Here is a 13,786-nt window from a genome sequence, read left to right on the forward strand (position 1 = left end):
CAAGGTCACCCAGCAGCTGCAGGTGGAGGAGCGGGGAATCGAACCCGGTTCACCAGATTACGAGACTACCGCTCTTAACCACTACACCACACTGGCTCTCCTAGGCAAAGGTTTGGTAAAATGTAATTATTCTGTATCCTGACCTTAGGGAAATTGCTCAAATTCTAATTGGGTAATTGAATTATGCTTCCCTATGATTCTTCTTGATATGTTAAGCATTATATCACTGGCTGAAGCGTTCAGATACAGTTGCTAAATATCCACTGCATCCCCCTTACTTCGGTTCCAGTATCGTGGAGATGATACAATCTCTCCTTGGTTCATTTACTCAGTCCAAATATGTCCAACTTTACTGTGAATGCTTTCCCAATATAGAGAGGGGCTGGAATTGGACGGTGCAAGATTAATGTCTTTACATAGCAAATGATTTGCTTGACTTCTTAGGCTGAAGACAGATGTTAGTTGCTCCAGAGGGTAGAGGATAGCATTGAAAAGGAATAATCACTCCTAATGTCTACATGCCTCCTCCATTTGCCTCTGGTACAATCTGTTCTTCAGATTTTCACTTGGGACCCAACTATACGGCTGCAAATAAAACATTTTAAGTGTGTTTTTAGTGCAATATACAATGTGACACTAGATGGCGATGGTGAGCCTCATGGAAAATTCAATGTATTTTTAAAAACGCTTTTAAAACAAAGCATTTTCAGAACGTTTTTTTATCTGTGTGTAGACTCCACCTTGGTTTTGAAAATCTCCGAAATGCATTTGACTAGAGCGCTGGTGAACTTTGTGTGTACGTTATGGGAAACAAAGTCTCTCTTGCTAATTGGTCCATTCCCTTAAAATCCGTTGTGATTCTCTAGTCTTTCAGGGCAAGTCTGAGCATGTTTACTTTGAAATACATCCCAACATCTTCATTGGTTATCATAGTCTGGAGGAGGACCTGACTAGCTGGAATCTTGACTAGGAGCATTTCTGTTAGAGGGCTAGGATTGTTGTTGTTTAGTCGTTTAGTCGTGTCCGACTCTTCGTGACCCCATGGACCAGAGCACGCCAGGCACTCCTGTCTTCCACTGCCTCCTGCAGTTTGGTCAAACTCATGCTGGTAGCTTCAAGAACACTATCCAACCATCTCGTCCTCTGTCGTCCCCTTCTCCTTGTGCCCTCCATCTTTCCCAACATCAGGGTCTTTTTCAGGGAGTCTTCTCTTCTCATGAAGTGGCCAAAGTATTGGAGTCTCAGCTTCAGGATCTGTCCTTCCAGTGAGCACTCAGGGCTGATTTCCTTCAGAATGGAGAGGTTTGATCTTCTTGCAGTCCATGGGACTCTCAAGAGTCTCCTCCAGCACCATAATGCAAAAGCATCAATTCTTCAGCGATCAGCCTTCTTTATGGTCCAGCTCTCACTTCCATACACCACTACTGGGAAAACCATAGCTTTAACTATACGGACCTTTGTTGGCAAGGTGATGTCTCTGCTTTTTAAGATGCTGTCTAGGTTTGTCATTGCTTTTCTCCCAAGAAGCAGGCGTCTTTTAATTTCGTGGCTACTGTCACCATCTGCAGTGATCATGGAGCCCAAGAAAGTAAAATCTCTCACTGCCTCCATTTCTTCCCTTCTATTTGCCAGGAGGTGATGGGACCAGTGGTCATGATCTTCATTTTTTTGATGTTGAGCTCCAAACCATATTTTGCACTCTCCTCTGATACACTGCAGCAATCTGCTGTAGACATCATGTGTCATGTTCAAATCTCCCTAAAATGTCTTGCAAGCAACCTCTCATCCACCAGCTCGGTTTTGAAAGGAACTCTTCCAAAGAGTGCTTTTTTGATCTTCAGTTTTTGCAAAGCTTATCTCAGTTGTTGATAACACTGTTTAGAGGGGGGGAAATCCCTGGACAAATACTTGAGATTAGTCACCTAAAATTAAACTTGGGCAAACGGAAGAAACAGTTGAGGTGATTAAGATGCAAAGGGGATACAAGGCTGCAGTCTGGAAATTGATGCTATGCCATTATTTTCTGTCCCACCTGGGAGATGTTGCAGTCACTTTTTCTCCCACAGGTTTTGCATATTTCCTAAGGGAAGGTGAGAAGCTACTGCTGACTCAGGAGACACGGGTGGTGCTGTGGTCTAAACCACTGAGCTTCTTGGGCTTGCTGATCAGAAGGTTGGCAGTTCGAATCTCTGAGACAGGGTGAACTCCCATTGCTTGGTCCCAGCTCCTGCCAACCTAGCAGTATGAAAGCATACCAGCGCAAGTAGATAAACTGGTACCACTGTGGTGGGAAGGTAAACGGCATTTCCATGCGCCCTGGTTTCCATCACGGTGTCCTGTTGCACCAGAAGTGGTTTAGTCATGCTGGCCACATGACCCGGAAAGCTGTCTGCAGACAAACGGTGGCTCCCTCATCCTGAAAACCGCAGCCCCATAGTCACCTTTGACTGGACTTAACTGTCCAGGGGTCCTTTACCTTTACCTTTACCAAAACATTTGAAAACCAAGGAGCGGCTTCCAATTGGCTGCAGGAAGCTCCTGCAGCCAATCGGAGGCCACAGAACCCCTGTTGGACCTTCAGGTTCCAAAGTATGTTCGCAAACCGGAATACTCACTTCCAGATTTGCGGCTTTCGGGTGCCAAAATGTTCGACTTGCAAGCTATTTGGGATGCATGGTACGACTGTATATATTTAAAAATCTTAGACAATTAACTTAATGGTTTTATTGAGGGTCCTTTACATGCTTCAAATATGAAGCACTCAAATATCTCCTCCATCTCAGCAGGCAAAAACTGATCCTATGCATGGTGTCTCAGAAGTAAGTCCCGCTGTGTGGCGCAGACCTTATCCCCAAACCTCCTCTAAATTAAGTCTTCTTAAATTACTGTATTCCTCCTAATTAATATTCTGCCTACATGACGATTGCTCCCAGTCAACTTCTCCTAATATATTATGCACTCAGATCCTGCCCTCTGCTCCCTCATACGCCATAAGATTAAAACTTTCTATTTTATTTGATTGTGCACTGACCACAGGATTGGGTTCAGATCTGTCTCTCATTTTAGGAAGCAGTCTGATCTATTCTGAGTCTTTTTCTGAACCATCCAATTATACTTTTATTTCTGGTCTGAAGCAGTTTAGCTAAAAAACAAAGCTCCGTTTCTCACCATTCAGTATTAGAGGGAATAAAAAGTGGCCGTATTATTATTTTTATTATTATTGTTGTTTGCTTCTTTTCTAGAAGTGGATGCCATTTGTAGGCAGAACAGCCGCCCCTCAGAGTGGATTAAGACTGCCAAATTACAAGCAAATCCATCTAGGGGGCTGGAGGGCTGGACATTTTGTTTCTTTGTAGAAAAAGGAGTTGCCTCAAACTTGTTCATTGGAGGGGAGAACCGGATGAAATTTGCAGCAAAGGCATCCCTGCCAAATTTCAGAAGAATGGCTGTGATGCTTTTCCTGCAAGAACAGGCTTTGCAGTTTGGGAGGTGTGAAAAAAAGGAATCGCTTAATCACCCATAGTGTTTTGTGGCTTGAAAACTGGAGACACACGAGAGGTGCTCCTGAATAACAAACGTGTCAAATTGCAGACAAACAGATCCAGGGGCTTTTGTGCTTTAAAGTTGATTGCAGGTAAGCAAAATGGATTCTCTTTCCTCTGTGTGGTCTTCTTTCTACTTACTTATCCCTCCCCCAAACCATTGTGACTGCAGAGCCATGGTAAATCTTCCCTGCTGGTTAAAAGTGAGACAAGTCGAAAGACCTCCCTTTTCTGCACATTTCCTTTGTATATTGTAAACTTTACATCTAGAAAGCTCCACCCTTCCTCTACCCCAAACAGGTGTTTCCTGTATGCAGTGGTTTTTTTCTGGGAGTATGCATATCCCTAAACATTTTGTGAATCTTTGTACTTTGGTCCATTTACTGTATTTATTTCCCCCGATCTGAACTATAAAATGGTGATTTTATTGAGTCAAAAGGAGAGTACCCCTAAACATTTTTTTAAGAAGAAAAGCACTGTCCCTACCTGGAGATGTTTGGGATTGAACCTGAGATCTCCTGCTTGTAAAACAGATTGCCTAATGCTGTGTTATCAATATGCATTTCATATTGTATTTAAAAGGAGAGTGGGGTGGTTCTCTTAGAAATCAGGATAATCTGAAATGGAGAAACGAATATGAACAGAGATGTTTCAACAAGATGTATCAGGTGCTTCAAAGTTCTGAAGACTGAGGAGCAGTGTCCAGGTAGGTGGGTTGTCAAGGTAACAGGGACCTGCCCTCCTTTGTGACATCTTTTTGAATTCTGGCTTAAATGTCACAAACCAGAGGTGTCTAGTTCAGGAGTCAGGAGGTAGAAAACATAGGTTTTGGTTGTGTGTTTCTGCAGAGAAACTTCATAATGTTAAAAATGTAGGTAGGATTTCTTCTGCTGCTACTCAAAACTTGGCGTGAGGAGACTGGGGTCACCCATGTTGCCTCGTCTCTCTTGAAGGTCACCAGTTGCTCCCTTGTGATGTTCAGTCCAGACTTCATTTAATGCAGAGCTTTCCAAACTGTGTGTTGCGACACCTGCAGTGTGTATAGGTGTGTCATGCAAACACTCGCTTGCTCCTCCCAGGACTGGAAGTGGGTTGGTTTAACCTCCACTGTTTGGCGTACTTCCTGTGTGTTTCTCCCGCTTCCAAACTGCAGCTCAAAGCTTCAGTTTTTCTGAGATTAGCAGTACAGTGGTACCTCGGGTTACATACGCTTCAGGTTACATACGCTTCAGGTTACAGACTCCGCTAACCCAGAAATAGTGCTTCAGGTTAAGAACTTTGCTTCAGGATGAGAACAGAAATCATGCTCCGGCGGCGTGGTGGCAGCAGGAGGCCCCATTAGCTAAAGTGGTGCTTCAGGTTAAGAACAGTGTCAGGTTAAGTACGGACCTCTGGAACGAATTAAGTACTTAACCCGAGGTACCACTGTAGTTCAAAATCCACCCTATGCTCAGCTGGAAGGAATAAAGAGGTAGGTGCTTTATTTACACACGCACACTCATTGGGACCCGCCAACATCTGCCCAAAGGTTGGATGCTAATGTCACACCACTGGTTCCTTGTGATGTGTTTGCTAGTGCAATGCTCTCCCTTCCCTAACCCAGCTCTAAACGCTGGACATGACATCTTCCTATGTTAGCAATAAAAAATATTTGGTTCTGCTGATCACACTGATGCTTAATTAATGTTTGGTAATAATGGATGGTGGGAGCTCTGTTGTGAAGGATGCATTAATTTTCCGGGCCTCCGATGATCTTTCTCCTTTTGCAGCATCCTTGCCAGTCATGCCATCAAGTAGCTCTCTTAATGGATGTTGCACATCTAACCCTTAACAGCTGGAAGAAAAATGGCTTTGTTAATGGGCAGCGCAAGACGGAGCTTTGCATTCAAAACAGAGCTGCAGAATTAAGTGGTGGAAGGGCATTGGCCCTTGTATAACACCAAGCCCATTGTCTGCAGTTGGGATTTTTAAGGCGGTTTGTTAATAGGGCAATAAAAACGTAGTAGTTAATAGCCAGGATTTTCATTTTTTCCTCAAGGCTGTTTGGGTATTTCCCCTGTGGGAGCACATGTTTAATGTTTAATAAAAGGAATTATGCTTGCAGTTAAACCAATATTCTTAGGGTGATTTTCAGCTAGGTTTTACTTGGACTGGACTTGTTGAAATGAATGGACCAAAGTTAAGTCATGTTCATTAATTCCAATGGTTTACTCCATGTAAAACATAGTTGAACGCCACCCTTAATGCTTTCCTGCCTGAGATCATCACCGTCTATTTATTCGTGTGCCACTTTCCCAGAAAATTGTTCTGTAAGTGATTCGCGGCATATTAAGTGGTTAGTAAGTAAAACAATGCAGGAAACGTATGAGCAAAAAACAAAAACCATACACCCAACTTCCACAACATCAGCTTTTACATAACGTCACTTTTTAGTTTAGCTATGTACATTTCTCTGATGAAAATAGGGACGTTCTATTCTACATCAGAAAACCTCTTCCGCATTTGATCTCACTGAATATATATATGTCATAGACACATATACATTAGTCACTGTGAGCCAATGGCAACCTCTCTGCTGAACTTACCTCACAGGATTATTGTAAAGAAAAAATGTGTGAGGGAAGGAATCGGGTGCAACATCTTCCACTGATAAATGGAATGAAATATTCCTTTAGTGATAAGCTGTCTTGAGTCCCTGTCGGGAAAAGGCAGGGTATCATCATCACCATCATAACCAAGTGGATTAGTGACCTCTTCCTTCAAAATTATGGGAAGGGCTTCATATGCCCACTTCACCATTTCCTTCATTTGGTGCAGGTATTTTATTTTCAGTATAAACTCCATTTTTGCACCTACTCACAAACCCCACTTTTAATTGTTCTCCAAGACATGGAGGGGAGGAAAAAGGAAAAGCGGGACATTCTGGGATCAAATCAGAAACCGGGATGGCTTCTGTAATTCCAGGGTTGTTCCTGGAAAATAGGGACACTTGGAGGGTATGGACTAGGCTGTCAAGAGAGGTGCGCCCTGTGCCTACACCTATGGGTCAAATGTCTTCTCTTGTCTCCAGCACATCTATTTCCCATAAGGTTTTACCAGAATGGAATTCAGCAGTGCTCCTGTTTGCCAGGTATCAGCAAAGATATGCTTGCAGATTACAAGGATACAGGAAATTGTCTTACACTGAACCAGACCATTGATCCATCTAAGTCTTCTTCTTCTTCTTCTTTGTCTTCTTCTTCTTCTTCTTCGATCACTCATAGCCGAGTAACATTGTCTTCCATAAACACAGTTTTAACAATGAGTCCATAAGTGACTGTGGAGGCCAATTCTGGATCCACACGTCCTTCCATAGTGGGGACATAGGTTTCCGGGTAGGAGCTGATCATGGTGAGGGTTTGCCAAGTGTGCCTTCCTCTTAGCATGTTTCTCCCTTTTGTCCTGAGTTTGAGCGTCTTCACAACCCATGACACCTTTGGTCAAGGCCATTCTCCAGTTGAAGTGCTCACAGGCCAGTGTTTCCCAGTTGTTGGTATTTATCCTACTTTTTTTTAGATCTGACTTGAGAGAGTCTTTTGTTGACCACCAGCATTATGCTTTCCATATTTAAGTTCGGAATAGAGTAGTTGCTTTGGAAGACGATCATCAGGCATCCGCACAACATGCCCAGTCCAACGAAGTAAATGTTGAAGAATCATTGCTAGTGTCCATCTAAGTATTCTGTACACTGACCAGCAGTCCCTCTCCAGGGTTTCAAACAGAAGATACCTGGAATTGAACCTGGAGCTTTTTACATGCAAAGCTGATGTTCTAGGACCAACCCTGCCTGTCGACATTTGCCGTAAAGAAATGATTTGAAACCAGAATTATCCTTCTCAGAAATGTCAGCATGTCACGGCAAGATTCAGGCACAGCTCAGCAGTAGCTCACAAGGTGCCAGCAAAGTCACTCTTTATTCAGAGAAACAAAACAGCGCCGGGCTAAGGAGCACAGCCACTTTTTTTTATCCATCTCGTCCCTTTGTCTTTTATGGGGATCCTGTGGTTGGAGTACCTTCACAGATGTACGCTTGCTAGGGGGAAATTTTCCATGTGAGCAGATAAGTAACTGCATGAAATAGTGGAGTAATATAAGGGGTAATTGGACCCGTCTTTAAAAGACTCTGTTATGAGGCGAATGACTGCAATCGCCTGCCACTAAATTCATTCCATTTGAAATGGCTTATGGGCAGTAAAAAAAATTACGAACACAGTGAGCTTTGGTATCCTATGAGCATTGAAACTGCAGAATGGAATGGAATGGTAAGGCTCTGAAAATGCAGCGTAGGTTTTTCTCGAGACTTTTTTGAATGAAGAATATCAGCTGACTAAAATAAGAATTTTAAGCACATGCATCCAAAATGTTAAGAACCGCTCCATCTCTGGTCAAGTTGTGAGAGCAAACGGTCTAGATTGTTCTACGCAAGGTTGTAGGGTACTACAGTGGTGCCTCGCAAGACGAAAAGAATCCGTTCCGCGAGTCTTTTCATCTTGCAGTTTTTTCGCCTTGCGAAGCAAGCCCATTAGCGGATTAGCGCTATTAGCGCTATTGGCAGTTTAAGGGCTATTAACGGCTATTAAAGGCTTAAGGGATTAGCGGTTTAGCTGTTAAAAGGCTATTAGCAGCTTAGCGCTTTAGAAAAAGGGGTTGGGGAGCGGAAAAAAACCTCAAAAATTTTCATCATTTTCGTCTTGCGAAGCAAGCCCATAGGGAAATTCGTCTTGCGAAGCGCCTCTGAAAATGGAAAACCCTTTCGTCTTGCGGGTTTCCGTCTTGCGAGGCATTCGTCTTGCGGGGCACCACTGTACATGAAGTTGCTTCTGGTTCATTTGAAGAATTAGGGAGAAAGCAAAACAGGGCACCATTCTCTTGCATAGCCTCTGTTGAAGCAAAATGGAAGCTGGGTGAGCGGTGCTGGTTGTGCTTCTGGGGCAGTCTTCCTTCTCCTGAGGATCTCCAGATGGTTTCAAATACAACTCCCAGCAGCCAGAGGCAGCATGGTTGATGGGACCTGTAGTCCAAAACATTTGGAAGGCACCAAGCTTGAGAAAACTAGCCTAGAAAGAGAACTAGCCTTTGATGTCCTTAGAATTCCACCAGTCTTCAAATTCTCAGTATGTGACTTAGGAGTAGCCATATTTTTCAAAATAACTTTTGTTTTCTCTCTGAATGTGTGTTCTTTTGGTAGCCGGAAATAGAAAATGGAAGGGTAATGATGCACTAGCTTAAAAGGAGCAGAATGTATTTCTGAAAGTGCTTTTATGAAAAGAAATTATACATACCGAGAGCTTTAGCCTAGAAATGGTGTGACAAGCTAGAGAGATAGCAAGCGTTCAAGTGAATCGATCTGAAAAATCACCTACTATCCCAAATAATGCAAGAAAGCAAAACTTCAGATGGGGAAGGTTGAATAATACTTAGAACCTTGGTTTCTTATATTTCTGAAAGCCCTAGGAGATAGTTTAGTCTGGAAGAGAGGGTGACAGACCCTCCAAGTGTCCCTATTTTCCAGGGACAGTCCCAGATTTACAGAAGCCATTCTGGTTTCTGATTTGATCCTGGAATGTCCTGTTTTTCCTTAGGATGTCCCTATTTTCATCAGAGAAAGGTTGGAAGGCATGGAATAGGACGTCTCTATTTTCATCAAAGAAATGTTGGAGGGTATGGGGGTGAGTGTGGACCAAGATAGCTCGTGGCTGAATGGGGATTTGAACCTGTGTCTCCACAGCCCTAATCTAACACTGTAACCCAGGGGTAGCCAACATGGTACTTTCCATATTGGTGAACTACAATTCCCATCATTCCTAGCCATTCCTGCCTAATACAACTTGCAGTTCAAGAACATATGGAAGGCATTATATTGACTACCCCTGCTCTAACCATTGCATTGCATGGGGTTGGACTAGATGTTCCAGTTCTATGATTCTTTGAACACTGCCCCCCACCCCCATATGATGATTTACAGTGGTACCTCGGGTTACCTGTGTGGAGAGGGTAACAACGTTCAGATTTTTGGGCATTGAATTACAAGAGGATCTGTCCTGGAGTGTCAACACAAGGGGGCTTGTGAAGAAGGCGCAGCAGAGACTGTACTTTTTGAGAATACTAAGGAAAAACCATTTTCTGCAGAAACTGCTGCTTGCCTTCTATCACTGTGCCATTGAGAGCGTGCTCACTTATGGCTTATGTGTGTGGTACAGAAGCTGTACTACCCAGGACAGGATGGGGTTGTGCAGGGTTGTTAAGGCAGCAGAGAGCATTGTTGGCTGCCCACTCTCCACCTTAGAGCAGATTTATGCCACAAGCTGCCATAGGAAGGCACTGGACATAGTAAAAGATCCATCGCATCCTGGTCACTGTCTCTTCGAGCTCTTGCCGTTGGGACGGAGATACAGGACGATGAAGACAAGAACGAGCCGTCTTAAGAACAGCTTCTTCTCCAGAGCGATCTCGGCCCTGAATGGGAAGCCCGGACTTTGAAAGTCATCTAATCTCCCTTGCTGTATTTTACTATATTGTTTAATTAGTGTTTTTATGGAGCAGTCAAGTAATTTCGTTGTCCCCGAAGGGGGGCAATGACAAGAAAGATATTATTATTATTATTATTATTATTATTATTATTATTATTATGTACTTAATTCGTTCCGGAGGTCCGTTCTTAACCTGAAACTGTTCTTAACCTGAAGCACCACTTTAGCTAATGGGGCTTCCTGCTGCTGCCGTGCCCCCGGAGCATGATTTCTGTTCTCATTCTGAAGCAAAGTTCTTAACCTGAAGCACTATTTCTGGGTTAGCGGAGTCTGTAACCTGAAGCGTATGTAACCCGAGGTACCACTGTAATCCCAAAAGGAACGAGGCCAGGACATCATACAGTGGTACCTCGGGTTACAAACGCTTTGGGTTACAAACTCCGCTAATCCAGAAGTAGTACCTCGGGTTAAGAACTTTACCTCAGGATGAGAACAGAAATCACACGCTGGCGGCTCTGCGGCAGTGGGAGGCCCCATTAGCGAAAGCGTGCCTCAGGATAAGAATGGTTTTGGGTTAAGAACGGACCTCCAGAACGAATTAAGTTCGTAACCCGAGATACCACTGTATATTCTTTGTAAATATTTTATTAGTTTAAAAAGGGCTGGTGTGATATCTACTATAAACGCTCCATTTCTCCATGTTTAATAGGTCATATTCACTTAAAACATTCAGCCCTGAGGCTAGCCGTTGTGCTCCTGGATTTCTAACATCATTCTTTGGCTTCTTTTCATCCTCCCACCCTCCCAATGCTTTCCCTCCCCAAAAAAATCCCCTTTAAAACTTGAGTCTGGAAATGTGAAGAATGGGGGGGATGAATGGGTTGACCTGTGAGGATGTATAGTCTAGAATCAAGGATGATCCTTTGATGCTTATCTTTGTTGTCATTACTCAGCCCCAAGAATGTAAGGCTGGGAGATAAACCATGATCTATAAAATATATAAAAGGATGTCACATAGAGGAGGGAGAAAGGTTGTTTTCTGCTGCTCCAGAGAAGCGGACACGGAGCAATGGATCCAAACTACAAGAAAGAAGATTCCACCTAAACATTAGGAAGAACTTCCTGACAGGAAGAGCTGTTCGACAGTGGAATTTGCTGCCAAGGAGTGTGGTGGAGTCTCCTTCTTTGGAGGTCTTTAAGCAGAGGCTTGACAACCATATGTCAGGAGTGCTCTGATGGTGTTTCCTGCTTGGCAGGGGGTTGGACTCGATGGCCCTTGTGGTCTCTTCCAACTCTATGATTCTATGATTCTATGATAAAACAGCGATATCACCAAGGAAATAGAACTGTCATCGCTCAGTGATAAGTGCAGTGCTTTGCATGCGAAGGTGCCCCTAGGTGTAGTCTCATTTCCAGAGCTGGGCTGGGAAAGACCCCAACTCAGAGCCACTGGCCACTGCCATTCAGTATGACAATACTTTTTGTTTCCTCCTTTAACTTTTGTGCATCGTTGGCTATCTCAGAAATACCAAACAATGTGCTGGAAGTGGAAAGACATTTCACTTACTTGGCTGCTTTGAGGAAGGAACTGGAAGTTCCCTTTTATTGTTTTTAAAATATCAAACTACAGCTAATGCCGGCTTCCTGTGTGTTGGCTTTCGGGGGGTGGGGTTTGCATCTGTCTATAGCAGGCTGGGCTGGATGAATCCCTAGCCAGAATTAAGATTGCCGGAAGAAATATCAACAACCTAAGATATGCAGATGACACAACCTTGATGGCAGAAAGTGAGGAGGAATTAAAGAACCTTTTATTGAGGGTGAAAGAGGAGAGCGCAAAATATGGTCTGAAGCTCAACATCAAAAAACGAAGATCATGGCCACTGGTCCCATCACCTCCTGGCAAATAGAAGGAGAAGAAATGGAGGCAGTGAGAGATTTTACTTTCTTGGGCTCCATGATCACTGCAGATGGTGACAGCAGCCATGAAATTAAAAGACGCCTGCTTCTTGGGAGAAAAGCAATGACAAACCTAGACAGCATCTTAAAAAGTAGAGACATCACCTTGCCAACAAAGGTCTGTATAGTAAAAGCTATGGTTTTCCCAGTAGTGATGTATGGAAGTGAGAGCTGGACCATAAAGAAGGCTGATCACCGAAGCATTGATGCTTTTGAATTATGGTGCTGGAGGAGACTCTTGAGAGTCCCATGGACTGCAAGAAGAACAAACCTATCCATTCTTAAGGAAATCAGCCCTGAGTGCTCACTGGAAGGACAGATCCTCAAGCTGAGGCTCCAGTACTTTGGCCACCTCATGAGAAGAGAAGACTCCCTGGAGAAGACCCTTATGTTGGGAAAGATGGAGGGCACAAGGAGAAGGGGAGACAGAGGACGAGATGGCTGGATAGTGTTTTCGAGGTTACCAGCATGAGTTTGACCAAACTGCGGGAGGCAGTGGAGGACAGAGGTGCCTGGCGTTCTCTCGTCCATGGGGTCACGAAGAGTCGGACACGACTAAACGACTAAACAACAACAATAGCAGGTTGAAAGGAAAGATTTGAAAAGAATGGAGGTGTTATTTCCACATCAACCAGACCAAATTATTTGTAATCTCTCTACCCCAAGCCTTGCCTGTGTGGGAGAACACAGCAAATAAGAGAAAAGAGATCAGCTTATTCTCATACTTAAAAAATAGGCAAAGGTAAAGGGACCCCTGACCATTAGGTCCAGTCGTGACCGACTCTGGGGTTGCGGTGTTCATCTCGCTTTATTGGCCGAGGGAGCTGGCGTACATCTTCCAGGTCATATGGCCAGCATGACTAAGCTGCTTATGGCGAACCAGAGCAGCGCACGGAAACGCCGTTTACCTTCCCGCCAGAGCGGTACCTATTTATCTACTTGCACTTTGATGCGCTTTCGAACTGCTAGGTTGGCAGGAGCAGGGACCAAGCAACGGGAGCTCACCCCGTGGCGGGGATTCGAACCGCCAACGTTCTGATCGGCAAGTCCTAGGCTCTGTGGTTTAACCCACTGCGCCATCCGCATCCCTGTACTTAAAACATAATAATGTGTTAATGTGTAATTTCCCACTTTTTCTAACTTGTGATCAAAGGCAACCTGCCAGCTAGGTAGGTGGGTTTATAAACTTTTGTTTTTTACAGCTTCCCTGGAACACAAAATGTTGAGGAAATGTCAAGCAACAGAGCATTGCTGTCTTGGGTTTGTTGAGTTACAAGTTGTGCAGGCTTGCTCCATCAGCACTGAACCATCACAATAATATGGAAGGGTTTGGCTGGGGCTGGTGGAAATTGTAGTCCAAAACACCAAGAGAGCACCAGGTTGTTGAAGGCTTATACAGAATAACATAATATTCCTGGTTTGGATGGAAGCGTTTGGTTCGGCAATTGACGGATAACAACTGACCAACAATAAATAGGTAATGTTACTGGAACATGAGTGCTTTTGCAACGCTTTATCATGAAGTAGGTGTAATGTCAGAAGACAATCTAACAAACGTTTAGGAGGGGAAATAGAGGAAATTGTCTTGGCCCGGATTCAATCATCTGGTCCATTTCAAAGCGAGGACAAGAAGTCCGGTTATCTAATTGCATATCTGATGTTCTCATGACGATCTCGCTCCTTACAAATAGCTCTCCTTACGTAAATAATTCATGGCAATGAACTTTGTGTTGCAGAGCAGTATGAAAGATTCTGAATGTTCAAACACACCCACAAAAC

General features: G+C 43.8%; 1 protein-coding gene across 2 annotated transcripts in view; it reads left to right on the plus strand.

Annotated features, from left to right (window-relative positions):
* MARCHF3 (membrane associated ring-CH-type finger 3) overlaps positions 1–13,786 on the plus strand; it is a 184,593-nt gene that overhangs the window by 79,579 nt on the left and 91,228 nt on the right. The window contains exon 1 of one of the 2 annotated variants that reach the window (XM_083404368.1): positions 3,616–3,634. The exons of the other annotated variant lie outside the window; for it this stretch is intronic. The gene's annotated coding sequence lies outside the window, so the exon portion shown is untranslated. Of the gene's footprint in view, positions 1–3,615; positions 3,635–13,786 lie in introns of those variants that run through there. 2 annotated transcript variants of the gene reach the window in all.

Source organism: Podarcis tiliguerta (genome assembly GCF_965153285.1).
Source record: "Podarcis tiliguerta genome assembly, chromosome: 11".
Taxonomy (NCBI): Eukaryota; Metazoa; Chordata; class Lepidosauria; order Squamata; family Lacertidae; genus Podarcis; species Podarcis tiliguerta.